We start from the raw sequence: 19413 nt of genomic DNA on the forward strand, positions 1-19413 counted from the left end.
CTTCTGTTCATTAAGATATACTACAATACGATCAGATAAGCATCCTTTAAACTCCTCTAGTAACAGCAATTCTCTTAAAGCATCAAAATCACTCACTTTACTGGCGGTACACCATTTATCAAACAACACTCCTTTCTCCCTAGCAAATTCCGTGAATGTTTGCGTAGGACTCATTTTATGTTTTCTAAAATGTTGCCTATAAGCTTCCGGAACCAACTCATAAGCTCGCAAGATAGCGGTCTTCACAGACTCATATTTCAGACTCTCTTCCAATGACAACGCAGAACAAATTTCTTGCGCTTTACCAAATAGTCTACATTGCAAGAGCACAGACCAAACCTCCTTAGGCCAATGAAAAGAAGTTGCAATGCGTTCGAACGCACTGAAATAAGAGTCAACTTCTGTCTCTCTAAATTGAGGAACGAGTGCAATGTGTTTACTCACGTCAAAGGTATTTGGGCTGGAACCAACACGCGGCGAAGGAGAAAAAACTGAGGCGGTGTTCAACTGTACAGCTGAGTTAGCAGTAACTCTTGATGCCTCCAGCTTAAGTTCCCTCAGTTTCACCTGTGTCTCTGCTTCGATTTCCAACCTGCGTATCTCCAGCTGCAAGTTCAAGTTAGCTTGGCGCGCCTGGGCTTTCTCTTGCGCTTCATAGCGCAAACGGGCAAGCCGGACTATCAGTCGCGGACTTTCCCGTGACTCCACAGAACTGGGTGAGAACGCCCCAAATGGCGACAAGCCAGCCTTAGCTTCGGCTTCCGCATCTGCGTCAGCAACAGCTCCACCACTCTGCGTGGCTTCCTCCTCATGACAGACTTGCGCCGGAACATTTCCCACGTTTGACATAGGCAACACCTGCAACTCATTCAATTTGCGAATCAGAACTTGTTTTATTTCTTCTTTAAGAGACTGTTTACTTACCACAATTTGAAAATGGTCTGTGATCTGCAACAACTCCTGCTTCCTGCACAGATTAACCTGCTCTACTGACGGACTACCTACAAAATCTTTCAAGTTAAACTAGGGCTGTCAGTTAAACGCGTTATTAACGGCGTTAACGCAAACCCATTTTAACGGCGGTAATTTTTTTATCGCGCGATTAACGGTCTTTTTGGCCTAGCAAACTTTGTAGTTTTTTTTCACATGCTTCTGCAACAGGACGCGGCATGCGCGGCGCTGCGCTATGAAACCCATTCATTTCAATGGTTGCGCCGCAAGAGGACGTTTTGAAAGCGCAAGCGGATCTAGCTAGACCAGAAACAAAACAACAGGCACGCTGCACACACTTGTTTGGGCTTGCGAGCCGGATGCGCGAGCGCGAATCTCTCTGCTCGCGCGCGGAATATAATGTGCCGAGCACGAATCTCTCTGCTCAAGTCGCGCGCTCTCAGATACACGCTGCTCTTGTAAGAATTTTCTCTGGGCTCGCTCAGAGAATATGCCTGCACTTAAAACGTGTTCAGTCAGTGCAATCGCGAATCTCTCCTCTTCCCCAGCTAACAATTTTAGGTTATAACAACGTTTTCATAACGGTCCCATTAAGTTATAAAAATGTTATTTCTGAATGTTATTGGAACGTTCAAAACGTCCAGTTTTGAGTGGATGACGAGCGCGAGACGCCGAAATGGATGCCAATAAGATTCTGAATGGAAAGTTTACTTTTAAAAAGTTGCCAAATGGTTCCATTGACAAGACCAAAGTGATCTGTGTGTCTGTCGTTGTGAACTGAGCTATCATCATCGCAGCACGTCCAGTCTGAAATACCACTTGATGATGGCCAGCACACACACACACAGCTGATGCGAATTCCCCGCCCCCTCGTCAATATCAGGACCTCGTCAGTATTTCTTTCACCCTTTTATTGATGGACAGTGTTACATTGTGAGAGAGATTATTTGCTCCAAGTGAGAATGTTTTAGTGTGAAATTGAACAGTATATATAGCAATATTGTTTTCAATAAAAAAACATTAGCACAAAGCAAGCTGATCCACTTTTCCATGTTGATAACAGCATTAAAATGAGAAAAAATAATGGGACAAAAAGAAATCAAGAGACATTTAGAATAGATAAAAATGTGCGATTAAATGCGATTAATCGCGAGTTAACTATGACATTAATGCGATTAATCGCGATTAAATATTTTAATCGTTTGACAGCACTAAGTTAAACATTTCCAAAATGAATAACAATTCGATAAGCACCCCGCTAATACCCTGCATGAGTGATTACTATCCGGTCCCAACACTACAAACCGCGCAACGTCAATCTCATGACAACACCACACATCCACAGAACTACCGTCTTCATTTATTTTCTTCCAGGCACTTTCCAATACCAACAACAATTTGCATTGCTATTTGTATCCCGGACGAGCCCCCATTTAATGTTACGACCCCTCTAATCTAATCTAGGGGCTAGAGGAGTAACATTAAAGAAAACCTTGTAAAACTTTAGAAATGGTAGTGTGTGTCAAGAAACGATAAGCGAAACCAAACTGCCAATGAAAATAATGATATTTATTATACAAAGAAAAAAATATAAGGAATAACGAATGAATAATAAAGTAACTTAGGAACAATAAGGAAGCTAACAGCCTCCAGCAATATAAACAATTATATAAAGAAAACAACAAGGATAAGTAATAAATAAAATAAAAGAAAGTAAACAACAATTTACCCTTAAGGAAAAAGGGACTAAAGTGACGCCAAAATAAAGAAAGAAACAAAAAGAAAACAATTCTAACCAAATTCAACCCTCTTACCTAGCTAAAGAAAAGGAAAGAAAAGAATTGTTTCTTCAGCGCCAAGCGCCGTGTTCTTCCCTACTCTGGCTCACAAAAACAAAACATACAAGGGTGGCGTTCACCTCTTACCTGGTGTTTCTATACAAAGTTTAGTCTAGATGTTTGCACAATGGAAGTCGTACGACATCTTCCCTATCCCCCATTCCTTGGAGCAAAGGGTAACAAAAGAGCACAAGCTCTACACAAGTCGAATCAAGAACGTCATCCCAAAGTAATCAAACAAAGTAACAAAACAAACTTAAGAAACACAACTAGCATAAGCAAATTAACAAGTCAAACGAGTCCCAAACGAAAACAAAAATCACAATGGCAGCAAAAGGACCAGAAATCAAAACGGGACTCTCTTCAGTCTGTTTCCAGCGTCTTTTAACTGGTAGTGAGGACGTCTCAGACAGCGGATAGATCCACGTCACATCCCTTGATGATGATTGACAGTTTCCTGGGCCAATCAGCAAGCGGAGAAGGATGACCTAAGAAATTGATAGAGAGAGAGAGAGAGAGCGCACAAGCAAAAAGGAATATCTACGAACGTAACACCAGTTACCGCGGCCGCGGGAACTGTGAGAGCGACACGTGCTAATTTCAAAGGCGGTCCGGCCGCAGCGGGACTCGACCTTCACCGTCTTCCTACAGTCAGGAAGATTTCGGTGGCACAGGATCCAGCGTGATCTTGGGCCTGGGTCCCCGAGGAGGGGGCGGCCTGCGACGGCCAGCCGAGCTCGAGCGTTGGCGCTCTCTTGATCGCTGACGCTGAGAAGCTGGCGGTGGAGGCGGCGGGGAGGCTGTTTTCCGTGCAGGCGGCTGTTTCCTAGAGCGTCCTGACGCGGAACTCGAGCATCGAGAAATGAAGTGCCGCATAGCCTGCAACGTCTTCTGGACCTCTGAAAAACGCTCCACAAACCCATCAACAGCTTGCCCGAAAAGCCCGGAAAGAGACACAGGCGCGTCAAGGAAGGAGGCTCTGTCAGCGTCCTTCATAACTGACAGTGTCAGCCACAAATGTCTCTCGACAACGGTGAGGGACGCCATGTTCCTCCCGATGGCCTGGGCGGCGGACTTGGTTGCTCGCAGAGCTAGGTCTGTAGCGCTCCTCAAGTCAGTAAAGCTGTTGGGGTCCATGCCCGCCTCGTCCAAGGAATGGAGAAGGTTGGCTTGGTAAATCTGCAGCACTGCCATCGTGTGGAGTGCTGAGGCGGCCTGGCCAGCGGCGGTGTAAGCGCAGCTGACGAAGGCGGAAGTAGTTCGGCAGGCTTTAGAAGGCAAAGCGGCCTTAGAGCGCCATCCAGCGGAGGGCGGGCAAAGGTGCGTTGCGATCGCTTCCTCGACCGGAGGAATGGAAACATATCCTTTGTCCTTCGCGCCATCCACAACGGAGAGCGTCGAAGAGACAGACAATCTCAGCCTAGCCAAAAAAGGAGCCTTCCAGGATTTCGACAGGTCCTCTTGCAGCTCGGGGAGAAATGGGGCGGGCCTCGTGGGAGGCGCTGCACGGCGACCAGGGAGAAAGCAGCCATCGAGTCTGTTGGGCGCGGGCTCATTGGGCAGCGACCAATCCAGGCCGAGGTCCTCCACGGCCTTCGTGAGGAGGCGGAGAAGCTCGGCGTCGACGCTAGCTCTAATCCCACTGGACTCCTGAAGAGAAGGGGCGGGGGCCGGAACGGAAGAGGGAGGCGGAGAAGAGGGAGGCGGAGGCGCGGAATCCACGTAGAAGATGGCCAGTCGAGCCCGCAGGGTCGACAAGGCCATGGTGTCGCACTCGGGACATCCGCCCTTGGACCAGCGCGTGGTCCGCGTGGTCTCGGCCCAAGCAGGAAGCGCACAGGATATGGCGGTCCCCGTTGGCGAGAGGGGCTCTGCACGAGCCACAGGAAATGCTAGGCATTTGTAACAACGCCTCGGCTCTTTTAGTCAGAGAAAAACGTGAGTGTCGCGGCGGCGAACACACACGGAGCGTTAGAAAGGATATGGGCGCCGGATAGCGCAGCAGGAACGGCGACTGAAGGTGGCGAGAAGACGACCGGCTTCCTCAGAGAGCTCGTCCTGCTGAAAGGCTGTTCGACGGTGCAGGCTTCTTCTCCGAGATCCAGCGATGCGAAGGCTTCGCTGAAGAGATGAAAATCAAGGAGCATCCTATCGAGCTCTGGCTTATATAGGCATAGGCCACGCCCATTCGTGCGGGACGTGACGACTGAGGGCACCAGCGCCCTCATTGGTGCTTACGTCACGAGCAGTCCCTCGATAGGTTGTAGCGGTTGCCGCAGAACAGCCAATAGGCGCGCGAGCTGCCTCGCCTAGGTCTGCTCGCTGCAGCAAATGCGTTTTAAATTAATACAAATTGTAAGGATAATTTTTGGCTTCAGTATTCTCGAGAAAAGAGGTTTTTCCCATAGCGTAAGCTAGCTTACGCAACACGAGAGTACTCTCGTAAGAGAACCAGCACACACTGAGGCAGGATGACAGAGACAAAATAACTCGGTTTCACTTTATTTTGATGGTCCCTTTAACACATTCTGTTTACTATAAGTAACGTTGCACCTACATGTCTACTAACTCTCATCAGAGTTAGAGTGTCAGAGTTATGTCTGCTCTTTGTTAGTCTGTTGTCCAAGTAAAAAAAACAAACATCAACATTAAAAAATTAATTATTTAAAATAAATGTATTCACTACATTTTAAGTTGTGACTAAAAATGTACCATCATTGAAAAATTAATTGCTTTATGTTCTTCAGTCTCATGTTTTCTTGAGCAAATTGCCTAAACTGACGATTTTGCACAAACATTTTTCACACGTCCTCTCATAACACAAAAGACACATGAAGCTTTACAATTCTCTACACACTCAGACCTCAACACATGGTACATGATACAAGATGACAAGGATGACAATCAAATAGGTGGTCCTAGAGGAACAAATACATCTTGACATCACAAGACAAGAAGTTAATAAACATGACATCAAAAACCAACAACTACAATGTTAGTAAAACTGGCAAACAGACAAACAATGCATCCATATAATTTATTCATGCACCAGTGTATGTGGGGAACATAAGACTCAAACCAATAATCTACATTTATTTTTTCAATTTTTTTTAGGAATTTTAGAAATTGACACTCATAATTACAATTTATTCTGTTTCTCACATTACTTTGGATCTAAATTTTACTGTCAAACTAAGCAATCTCTGGTTGAGAAAAATGAAAAAAAAAAAAATCATTATCTTCTTAGACTTGTGTGAATTTCACAATATGTGAAATAACTTGGATACCCCCAATATTAAATATGTTAAATGAATGAAATGGACACTAAATAGAACACATTATTATAAAACATTGTAGACTAATCTACACTATTTTAATGTTGCTGTGGAACTGTAATGAACTCAGGCTGGGCGTTTGTTGAGAATCCATATGCAGAAGTTTTATTGAAGCAGAAAATCCAAATCGCCAGGCAAAGCAATGGTCAAAGATACGGGCTGGGTTCAGTGAACAAAAATAGACAGTCCAAGTAAGCAACCAAGGCAAAAACAGTAATCCAAAGACGTGATATCCAAAAGGCAGGCAAAAGGTCATAACAAGAGGCAAAAACAATAGCAATGGATAGAACGCTCAGTAAGGCAGGAAAAACAGGCAATACTTCGCAAAGTGTTAGTGGAAAGCATGGCTCTTTATATATACCCAACAGGAAGTGACTGTAGAAGAAATTGAGTGATGTCAGTATTCAGGTGAGGGCTCCCTCTGTTGGTTGGAGGGAGCAGATGTTACAGGGACAATGTGAGAGACACCTATTAACTTAAATATTAAAATATTATCATTAGTATAGTGCAGTGCTTCTCAAAGTCCGGATCCGGATCCGGAGGGAATTCAATCCGGACCCGCCTCCATTTCGTATTTCAAGAGCCCTAATTGTGTGTAAGGGATTAAAAGTCTGGATTTCCTATTTTGATAAACGCATGTTAAAATCATTTGTTTATTTTTTATGATGGTCCAAAATTAAAACGAAGGCGAGATATTTAAAGTTTTCCTCCGTGATTTAGTTGCCATGACATCCAGTGAGCGTGTGACTTTTGACATAATCGGGCGCGACCGCGACGCGACACTTCCCGGCGTAAGCGTTTGAATGGGTGTGGAGGATGTCATTGTCCAGGAAAAGAAAAGTTGACGAAGAAAATAGAGTTTTCAAAGATGATTGGACAGAGAGGTATGCGTTCACAGATATCCCAAATCTCCCGGAAGTTCCAGGAGTCTCCCGCATATTGATAGTGGCTCCTGATGCCCGCAAATTAGTTCAAATCTCTCGGAATCTAGAGCTCGCGAGCTCCAAACCGTGCAGCGCGCGTACGGCAGAGAGGGAGAGAGCGAGAGACCTTACGTGTGTGTGCAAATGCGCGTGTGTCTCATGAAGCGAGAAGGGTCTGGCTGCAGACTTGCACTCTCAGACTTGCACGCTCAGACACGAGCGCTTCCGCTGCAAGTGACGTCACTTGCAGTCGACACCTGCTCTCCGCTACCGGCTGTGGCGTCACTTGCAATCCCTTGTTCTCCGTGTTATTTCACAGAGTCGATTGATGCCAGATTTGAAGATAGCCAGCAAGTGGTGTTTGGATCAATCTAGTGCACTGCATGGTTCTGTTCATTTGCCCAAAGTAGTGTGTATGGAGGAACAAGACGTTGCGGAAGCCATTGAGAGATTAGAGAAGGCTGAGTTTCCACAGGACAGAATCGATGCTCTGGAACCCTTTTGCTTCATCTTTACTGTAATGAATGACATGCAAATGTTTCTTGAACATGTAGTCGATGTCATGAAATTAAAGGTAAACTGTCGAACTACACTAGAGCAAAGTGAATAATGTGCTAATGTGTTTTTATATATGTTGTATATTGTCTATTTGTACCTTGTATTTGTCTGTTTTGCACATTAACTGTGTACTGTAAATTGACATTTACAATAAAAAGAAAAAAAAAATGCATCATCTTGATGTTTTTCATCTACAAACTGTTCCCACAAAGTTGGGAGCATGAAATTGTCCAAAATGTCTTGAAAATAATTAAAAATAATTAAATATATAATAATAGTAAAAAGAATTTCTTTCTTTCTCATAACTGAGTTTTGATTTCTAAGTGATCAATTTATGTACAAGTGTTTTCCCACATGATTATTGGCTGTAGGTCATCAGTAAATGTGGTAATTTGGTAATGTGGCATTTAAATTCCAGTGTTTCCCAGATGAAACACAAGAGCTGTTAGTTTTGAATGATGTGTGTAATGTAGAGAAATGTGTTTAGAGTTTTGCAAATAGTTTGTTTTTCAAATCCAAACTGAGTGCAAGCAAAGCATATAATGTCCTTGTATTTTTGCAGGCTTGGTCTAAAGATTGGGTACATGAGTGAATGGTTTCACTGAGTGAGCCTCAAATTCCACTTGTAGTGTTTTAGCAATTTGAAAAAAACTTTCAACAAAATGACAATTGACACCTTAACACGACCAAAATGAGCGTGTCTACGCGTTCAAAAGAAACACGTAAAAAATTGCCGCGGACAAACACTGCGTGTTGACGCGGTCAAATTTCACGCGTTTCGTTTATCGCGTTCCGTAGAGAGCAGGCGTCGATTGCAAGTGACGTCACTTGCAGCGGAAGCGCTCGTGTCTGAGAGTGCAAGTGACGTCACTTGCAGAGGAAGCGCTCGTGTCTGAGCGTGCAAGTCCGAGAGTGCAAGTGACGTCACTTGTCTGCAGCCAGACGCTATTGGATGAAGCGCATGTAAGCCCCCCCCCCCCCCCCTAGACTTTGAGAACCCCTGGTATAGTGGAACAACTAAACACAATATGGTTTAGAACTTTTAATATTTATTGCACAGACCACAACTGGCCAACAAATAAGTCTAAAAATAAACGATGCTTCTTAAGAAATGTACCAAAAATAAATAAATAGTAATACAAAAATATACATACACATACACTCTTTGTAGTGCAAATTAAAATGATAAAACTCACACACCTTTACAACTTGTAGACATACTTATACTGTATATACTACCTACTTGAAGTATTTTCTTCCTCACAAAAGTAAACAGTTTAACAAAAAGTGCTCTCAATATAATACTGAACAATGTACCAACATACAATAATAATAAAATATAATATTTTGGGGTTTTATTTTTATAACCTACAGAGGACGTCATCATCAGAGGTTATTTAAGCCAAATTCTAGTCGTGTTTGCCGCACATGTTCACAACTGGGGCACGTTCAAGTTCAAAACGGTGCACAACGTTTTGCTACGGTTTCCGGGTTAAACATCATGTTTCCTGGAAACGGCGTGCACCGGTGTGCAACGGGGTTTGAGATGCGTTTTCTCTTGTTTGGTGGGTGCGTCAGAACTGCAGTCCAATCAGCAGCAACATGTATATAACGCACGCTCTATTAAAGTAAACTCGCACAATGGGTTCAAGGAAAGTTATTGACAAATGTGTTCGATGCAGCTCGGTATACGCAACAACTGAGGATATTAGAAGACATGTTTGTCGTAAGTTTTATTGTAAAAATATAGGATATCAACATAATGATGTAGTTGTTTATATTTTTAGCTTCATTGCAAGTGTATGACATTTGGTATAGAAATAAACAATGGTAATTAAGTGCTTTTCCTAAAAATGAGAAAGAAAATACAGGGTATTAAAACAGTATGAACTACAAATAAAGTCAGTATGTGAGGATAAATAGATGTGCTTTAGTCTGAATTAGGTAAGATGTGTGCTTCCATTTCAGTTTCCACAAATCCCTTCACTCGACTGGGATGCTCTCTTGTGTTCTGGGCGGCAAGTGCAGTAACTGTAACATCGGGCATATTTTGTAGTATTAAACACATATTTATACCGACTTCATCAGGCTCCGAAAATTCTTCACAAAGAACACAAAGAATGGCCTTTCTCAGCTGCCATAGTTGCAACTCTTGCGTCATCAGAACAGTGCGTTCAACGCATCACCGTTTCTGTTTAAAAAACGTTGTGCAACGTTTTGTCGGCGCTGAACGCAGCCCTGGTCAAACAAATATGTTTTCTGGGAACGTTCCCTGCAGGTTATTTTGGTTATAACAGGTTAGTTTTATTTTATAACCATGTAAACTAATTAAAACGTTGCAGATGATAGCCTACCAATAGGCTACAGAGATCCTAATGCTGAAATGTGTAATTTATTTAAAAACAAACTATATTATGCTCGGACACACTCGGTCTCTCTCGCGCACTGTCGAGCGCGCTCTCGGACACAGTCGGTCTCCCTTGCGCACTGTCGAGCAGGCTCGCGGCGTTCGCTTCGCTTTTGTCCAGTCCGGCGCCTCATAAACACACACACACACCAGAGAAAAAACTTTGCAGGTCCTATGGCGGAGAGAGAGCCCGATCGGATGAAAACCGATTCAGTGAGCTCAATTACACATTTTATTGTCAGTAACGGTAACGGCGTTGTAACGGAGGATACAGTAATTAGTTTGATTACTCGTTACTGAAAAAAATAAATGCTGTTAGTAACGCCATTTATTTATAACGCCGTTATTCCCATCAATGTCAGTGCCACTGCCTAGTTGAGCTCAAAGGATGGAGGCTTCAGCATGATGACTCTCTAAAGCCTAACAGGGTGATATGGCCAGCAGCCGTTTCCCACTGAAGCTAAGCAGGGTTGAGCCTGGTTAGTACCTGGACCTCCTGGGAAAACTAGGTAGCTGCTGGAAGAAGTGTTAATGAGGCCAGCAGGGGGTGCTCACCCTGTGATCAGTGTGGGTCCTAACATCCCAGTATAGTGATAGGGACACAATACTGTCAAAAAGCACCGTCCTTCGGATGAGATGTTAAACCGAGGTCCTGACTCTCTAGGTCATTAAAAATCCCAGAATGTCCTTCGAAAAAAAGAGTAGGGGTTTAATCCTGGCATCCTGTCCAAACTTGCCCATTGGCCTCTATCCATAAAAAATGGTCACCTAATAATTTCCATATATACTGATTGGCTTCATCACAGTGTCTCCTCTCCACAAATAAGCTGGTGTGTGGTGGGCATTCTGGCGCACTATGGCTGCCATCGTATCATCCAGGTGGATGCTGCACATTGGTGGTGGTTGAGGAGATCCCCCCCTTCTATGTAAAGCGCTTTGAGTGCCAAGAAAAGAGCTATATAAATGTAAGGCAAGGCAAGGCAAGGCAAGTTTATTTATATAGCACATTTCATACACAATGGCAATTCAAAGTGCTTTACATAGAAGAAATTAATAATCAAAACAAATAAGAATAATTAAAACAGTTTAGAATAAAAAATCAAATAAAGTAGTACTGGTCCACCCCTATCTGAGATGGAAGAGATTGAGCCGGTTTACGGTGCCACTGGACCTCTAGCCTAGGGACGTACTCTGCTGGGGTGGTGCTACACCAGTAATGCCCAGCGGGGCCCCCACAGAGCACGCTTCGTGTGCGCTGTCTGCTGCCGTTACCCTTAACGACGCTCTCAGTGACTTCTTATACAGCAGTATAACTTACTCCTTCACTCGCCTCATCGGAGTGAAGACTCTCCCGCTCTCCTTCAAAATCTCTTCCAGAGATTATAAAAATAAGTAAATAAATAAATTAGAAATTAGAAAACAAACAAAGACAAAACCAGTACAGTAAAAACAGTCGGACGGACAGTAACAAATTATTATTATTATTAACTATATTCCATGCTCAGAACAGCTGAGTTCTGGGGACGGAGGCCGGAATATGGTGACTCTCTAAAGTGAGAGGAGGCCTATCGGCGTCCTACCCTCAGAACAGCTTACCAAGGAGGCTTCACAAAGGCTAACAACTTGGACTTGCTATGCAGGCGGAGCACTGAGCGGAGACCTGAGAAGAGTGACTTTCTATAACGAGAGGAGGCCTAACAACGCTCCACTACTATAAAGTCTGTAGCCAAGGAGGCTCACAGAGAGCCTAACAACATAGCATACTGCCTAGCTGAGCTCTGAGGACAGAGACCTCAGCATAACTCTCTAAAGGGACACTCAATCCCGCCTCACCGTAAAGGCAGCCTCGGGACCCGAACCGCGGAGTGCAGGCCCTCATCCCTCAGGAGAGAGTCAAGCCCAGGTGGAACCAATTACTGCGGCTGCATCGCAAAAGTGAGCATCTAACCCCCTCAAGAGCCAAGCACTCTAGTTAAAACGTCAGATTCTATAACTCTGAAAAGAATCATTCAAGAACAGACAAGAAAGCATCGCTATGAGTGCCTTAAACTCTCTCGAGAGCCGAACACGCTTGTGCAAACGCTAACTACTATCCCTCAGGAGAGAGCAAAAAGGAAAAAGCTCCTTACCCGTCTCTTGTATGGCTGTAGAACCTTTCATTGAGAAATCCTCGCAATGTGAGCATTCAGCTCCCTCAAGAGCTAAACGTGTCTGCTCCTCACTCATGTACAAACAAGCAGTCTCCTAAAGACCTGGGGTGTAGCTAGATCTTTTTTTTTCAGGGATGGCCAGGTAAGACCCAGTGATTTTATTGGGATGGCAAAAAAAGACAAAAGAAAAATCCTGCTTCAAATCTAGACAAAATCACATAACATGCATCTAATACTGTGATAGTGTCTAGATTTCAGGAATACCTTACAACAGGAATATAACACACATAAAATGGATTTAACGTAACTGCATCTCAAAACACACTGGTTTAACACTGGATCATCATTCCTATGTAATGATTGCATTTTTCCTGGCATAAAAAGTCTCCGACATAAAAGCGATCAATCCATACTGTAACCGGTAGAGCTTCTTGAGTTGCCTATAACCGATCAAAAGGCTTTGGCCGTGTGTCCACCAAAGCGTTTTTAGCCAGCTGAAAACGCTGGACGCTCTGCTGAAAACGCCTAGCTGTGGGCGCTTGAGAGCGTTTTGGCAGCGCAGCGTTTTTTCAGTTGAGACGCTTCGTTGCTATGATACAGAATATCCGCAGCACAGTTTACTTGTAACCGATTTCGCAGATAATTTGTTTCATACTAAAAAAATGTTTTTCATCCATTTTGTTTGGTTAGCTCTGCTGGTTGTTGTCGTTGTATAGAAAGAATGTTGTGACAGTTGGTCGGTGTGGTATTTGTCCCGCACCTCCTCCACTGTGATTGGACGGCTGGGTAAAAAGTGACAGTGATGAGCGCTGCGTTTTACCCAAAGTTGAACATTCTTCAACTCTCGGCGACCTGTAAAAAACGCAGAGCGCTCAGCACTTCAGCGTGAAAAAAACGCTCGGCGCTCCCATTAAAACAATTGAAAAAAATACACCAGCCGTGTGAAAAAACGCTTTAGTCTTATAGTTCATTAAACATCTTATATTTATATGATGTTTATAGTCAGTAAACATCGCAAAATAATGTTTAAAAGTTTTTGAAAAGTTATTAAAAATCCCACAGCATGTCCATTTCCATACCACTGCGCTACTTTTCCATTATTTTTCTATGTAAACATGCGCTTGAAGTACGTTTGACCATTGCACTCGCATTTTGCTCTGCAATGTTTTGTTTATGCTTGTAAAGCTCCTTCACTGAGCGCTCATTTTCAGAGTTGCCATGTCCACTAATTATAGGCATCTTTGGGCTTGTTATCCATATTAATAGGTGAAGTGACAACTTCGTTCAGCTGGAGTGTGTACATGGCATTTGTGCCAGTGTCATAGTTCTTTGAACGGAAAGACAGCTGTCAATGCCGTCAAAATGCTTGTGCAACAGAGGTGGACAGAGGGGTGGCCAAGCTTCAATCAGGGGTGGCACTGGCCACACATGGCCCCTGCTGAAGACAAGAAAGAGAATGACACATATCACTGGTGCCCTTTTATACTCACAGTAGTGACGTCATAGGCTGCCGCCTGCCAATGTCAAGTTCATTGTCGTGTTTGGACTCATGCTTCAGACACTGGTCATGCCGAGGGATTCCCCATAGCGCCCTCTAGGGGACGCAGCACGAGTTCCCATTTGAAAGGGAACTGTTATTCTAAAAACCCATTCGAAATTCCCAAGGGAATCCATGGTGAATAAGCCTCCCGTTAATAGCGCTGTTTATTTTGCATGTGTTTTCTGTGTTGTTTAACATGCAGATTTTTAAATGAATTACACAAATGTGCAGTAAATGGTAAAACTATATACACCACCAGTGTCTTTATGATTTACATTACAATAATAAATTAAAATATATAATAACAAATACCAGTTTGCAACATCAACAAACAGCAAAACAGACTATTTTTGTACAGCTAAAATAACTGGAAGTGGCTGAGACAAGAAGCCTTGCACATTCAGATTAAAAATGACCACGTCATTCTTATGTTAAAGGTTGATAAATACGTTATTTCAAGGATAACATATTTATATGCAGTACATATAGAAATCAAAACAGTAACTACAGATTTACTTTCTGGTTCTGTTTTTACTTTCATTTTTCAATAACATGCTTTGGTAAAGCACTTCATGTGCTCACATAGTAACAATATCCTGCCATACGAGTCAACGACAAAAAAGCGAACTTGTCAAGACCGTGTTAAATATATGTGTACTTCCTGTACAATATACCTTTTCCTTCACATTATCTGTTTTGTTCCTTATGTAAGTTGTTGCATTTACATGCTAATAGGCTCAGAGCCAAATACCAAGTCAAAGGTTTAGCCATGGGTTTAGCCACAAATCCAGTTTGGCAGTTCAATCTCGAACCGTTCAAAACAATTCCAGCCCTAACAAATTAAAAGAGGAAGTGACCTGTGCTCCTGCATTCAACTGAGAATGTCAAGTCAAGCCCGACTAGCTTATCACCATAGCCAGACGAAAGGGAATGGACAGCAGATGACATTTATGAAAGATGTGCTTCATAAATCAAAGCTAACAAACTACCAAACAGCATATCGTTGGCTGGTATTCAGTTAAATAGAAGAAGTGGAGTCGAGTGCAACTGAATGACTCTAGTTGATCATTTCCAATTTTACTGCTAGAAGAAGTGTTTTGGTAAGTTTTTTGGTTATAAATAACATTATTACAGTATGTCAGCAATCTAAGGGACTGGAGAATGACACGCTCAAGCACTCAATAGTATGTGTTTAGTAAACAATACAGTGCCTGTAATTTACAGTTTGCCGTTCTCCCTGTCATGAAACTGTAGTCACATTTTCTGCAAGCCCATCATGATACGGTGCTTCATGTCTTGTCTTTGAAGCATAATTAATTAGAGGAAGCCACGCAGTGGTTAATTAAATTTTCAATCCATTTCATGTAACAGGCACATTGTTTGCATGCCCAGCAGTTCTACGTCACTCAAAGCGGTGCTCGATCAAAGGGAGGCTCACTTTGAGCAAAGTGACAGATGAGTTTCAGTGAGTAGCAGCAGGAGGGAAGCCCATCACCATCAGCACTTTTAAAGCAAGTTTCTCGCACAGTGTTATATCAACACTAATTATTACATGAGATACATGACATGAGATAAAACATGTCCCACAACGTTAATCCGTTTTGAAAAAATAAAATAAAAAATCAACATAGAAACATCATATAATCAACATCATCATATAATCAGAATGTTCTTAACACAAATGTTTTTTTAGTAATGGCAATAGATTGCTCACTACCTCTAAAAGTACCTGTCCTTGAACTCAATACTTCATATAGATTAAAATATATACACTACTGTTCAAAAGATTAGGGTGAGTAAGATTTTTTGAAGGTTTTTGAAAGTAGTCTCCTGAACTGCCAAGTGCATTTATTTGATCAATGATGCAGTAAAAACTGTAATATAGTGATATATTACTACAATTTAAAATAACTGTTTTCTATTAATTTTATAATTTCAAATGTAATTTATTCCTGAGATGGCAAAGCTGAATTTTCAGCATTCTTGAGTGTCACATGATCCGTCAGAAATCACTCTAATATGCTGATTTTATTTTATTATCAATGTTTCTGTTACGAACTGCTCTGAGACACAAAGGTTGTGGATCCAAATGCAGTATTTATGGAACAGGGTAATCCAAAGACGTAATCCAGGGCAGGGTCAAACACAAACATCCATACAAACAAACAGAAGGCAGGGAACACAGGCAAAAGAGTAATCCACGGAACAGGCAAGAAATCCAAAAACCAAGAGACCAGGCAGGGATAATGCTCGGAATTGCAGTGTAACACTGAACAAGACTTCGCAGATAATGATTGAGAAAACCATCGCTGCGTCCCAATTCGCCGTCCTAAATAGTATTCGAAAATAGAATTAGTACGTCCCAAATCGTAGTATGTTGAAATGAGTGTTCCAAAGAGACCCGGATGGTCTTCTATTTCCGGTCAGAATCCGAAGTGCAGATCGATCCACACTCTAACGGCTGATGTTGCCCACAACTCATTGCGCGTTGGACGAGGATTCGATTAGAACTACAAACACGAGTGAAAAGTGTTAAAAAAAAACTACAGACATGGAGGACGCGCAAGTCCGGCGGTTATGTAGAGAGGTTTAGATAAAGGGGTTTGAGTGATTAATTATCAGTATCTAACCTGACGAAAATTTATTTATTCAATGTTGTCTACATTATATTGCATCAGCAGCAGCATTGTGAACTTTTGTAAAGATACGTTTAGCCATTAACTTTTAAATGCATCATTACATTCAAATTGCAAACACCTGAGGAGAGTCTCCGCATGAAAGACCCACGACTGACAGATGAACGTGCTACTACATTTCTCTCCGAAACGGTAGAAAATTCAATTAGATTGAATGGAGGATTTTAACTGTGAAAAGATGATTGACAGGGCAGTTTACGGTGATAGGATTCACGTGACAGATCTGTCCGTTAAAGATGATGAAGTAGTATGTCCCAAAGCTTGCTTACTCTTTTGCTACACACTCAAGTATGTACTTTTTTCGTCACAAAAAGAGTACATACTTTTAGGGCGTAGTATAAGTAGGCGAATTGGGACGCATCACAGGTTTATATGGGGTGAGCTAAACAAGATAATGAGACACAGGTGAATGTGATAATGGATGAAGAGTCCAGGCAGTGAGTTATGGGAAATGTAGTTTGTGAGGGAATGACAATAGTCTAATGTGGAGTGCCCTCTGGTGGCTCTCAAGGGCACTCCAGCTGGTGACCGTTACAGTTGTGCTACCTAATATTTTTGGGGAAACATATCTTTTTTTTTATGAAAAGAAAGTTCAAAAGATCAGCCTTTATTTAAAGTAAAAATCATCTGTAACATTATAATATTTATTTACTGTCACTTTTGATAAATTTACTGTATCCTTTCTGGATAAAATAATTAGGTAATAAACCTAAACTTTTGAACGGCAATGTATAAACTTCTGAAAAGCAAAAATATGTGCATCTTTAAAAGAGGATATTTAAATTACGCTTAGTTTATACGCTATGCAACATCTTATGTTTTCAACACTGTATAATATATCTGACAGTGGTGGCCATTCAAGTGCTGAAAATCACTGTTATTAAATGAAATTAAAGCTAAATTTGCTGATTTTTACAATAAAATTTGACATGACAGTACACTACTTTTGTATGCATTAAGTGGCAGCAAGAAAATTCTGCCCAAATAAAGCACCTGCCCAAATAAAGCACCAAACAAAAGCTCCTAATAAGTTGTGCTAAAGTTTATATAACTTAAAGTCTTCTCATCAACAGTCCTAACAGCTCTTGTTAGCACTCTTTCTTGGTTGTTATCTCTTCCTGAAAAAGTGGCTTTGCTTTCAAGATTTCATATCAGTCTGACATGCTCAGTGAGGGTCTTAATTTTACACTGAACGTGAGTGAGACACATTCACTATAGGGGAGCATTCACATTAGTACACATTAGCCGGCATGCTAATCGCTGTTCTGGTAGGTAGGAGGTCGAGAGTCCAGGAGATGAACTGGAGGCTTAGCTCCCCTGCTAATGCACGCTAATGCTGGCTAATGTGCTGGGGAGATATAATTGGGCTCCAGCAGTGAGAGCTCTGTGGGCGTGTGTCCTCTCACCGAGGGTTGCGATTTATAAGACTTGTCCACCCAAATGAAAATGTGTCTGTTTATGTGATTATGTAATATCGAACGATTAGCAGGAGACAAAAGCAGAAAAATGAGATATGTAGATCAACCTGAACTTCTGTGCATTAGCTTGTATAAAAGTGTGCCACCCCAGGGGACAGGTGTTAAAGCTCTGATTCATGAATAGGAAAATCCCACATATTCAAATCAGCCATTAGTTTTTTCCAGCACTTTCTCTATCTATCCATTCGGCAAAGCACAGAAATCCACAACAAATCTACACAATACTGTGTAAGTATTGTGGTATAGAAAATGGTATAAATAAAAAAAATAAAAAAAATCCTGCACATTTTTGCTAAAGAATGGAAAATCACATACTTCCCTACTAGTAGGGGTGTAACGGTTCTCGGTAAAAACAAATCGAGGGCCGTATGCTCTAAAATGATCATCTCCCACGTGTTGATAGTGCGTGTGTGGGTGAGACTTGAACAGCACCCGTTGAAATCTGTGTTTAAACTATTTAAGCCATGCCAATTTAAACATTCAAGCACAAGAAGACGTGAAAAAGAACACGCGCATGCTGTGAGAAGATTTGTGTGTGTGCACTGAAGCGCACACGGTAAACTGCGTCTCAGACAGTGCACAGATAGGTTCTCTTTCAAGTCTTGTACTTGAACGGACAAATTCACACAAAAATCATCAATATGCCATCTTGCTGAGTATCCTAGCAAACATAGTAGATGAGTGAATGTAAACAGTCGAGAAAGACAACGCATGTGTATCAGTATTTGTGTACTGGATCTGTGCATTATATCTTAAAGTGACAGCAGCCTAATATTCCTGCTGTGTGTGTTTTTAATGCTAATCAAACGACAAAAGACAACGGAATCACACACAGCTCTTGACTGAATAGCTTTTGTAACATTAATAATGATTACCGGTAATCTCTATTTAATCTAGTGACGATTATATGCAATGTTGTTCTACATTTGATTCAATTTCTGTATAACTGTTAAGACACTGGAAAAGCACTGTTTATTTTATTTGTATTTTTGCTCTGTTGTGTTTATTTGTGCTTGTACTGCAGTTTGATTATTTGTTCTTATTTTCTTTTTTATTTGACAGTTCCTTTTTTCCCTAAACATAGCACATAACGAACCGTTCTGAAACACGCCTATAGTGGCAAAAGTAGTATGTCCGGATTCACAGCACTCATAAAAGAGTAGGCAAAAAGTAACCGGATGACCTACTACTTCCGGCAAGATTCTGAAGTGTGCAGACGGTGTACACTTTACTATCACGTGAGGTCACATGAGAGGATTTGTGAATGACAGTGAAGCGATGTAACTGACGCTGGTAGGTCACGTGATGATAGTAAATGTAGTATGTCTAGATTACATTCATACTACACACATTCATATAGAACATACTTTCTTAGTGGTTGTGAAGTAATTACTTATTCAAAATAAGTACCTACTCAAGAGAGTATGTGATTTAGGACGCAACCTATGATTATTCAATTCAGCTACAGGGCATAAGTCAAGCAGCAAATGATCATTTCATTACTTGCTTAATGACAGTTCTAACCTGCGTTTCAACC

This window comes from Rhinichthys klamathensis, unplaced genomic scaffold (assembly GCF_029890125.1).
Source record: "Rhinichthys klamathensis goyatoka isolate OS25496 unplaced genomic scaffold, OSU_Roscu_1.1 h1tg000090l_1, whole genome shotgun sequence".
Classification (NCBI taxonomy): domain Eukaryota; kingdom Metazoa; phylum Chordata; class Actinopteri; order Cypriniformes; family Leuciscidae; genus Rhinichthys; species Rhinichthys klamathensis.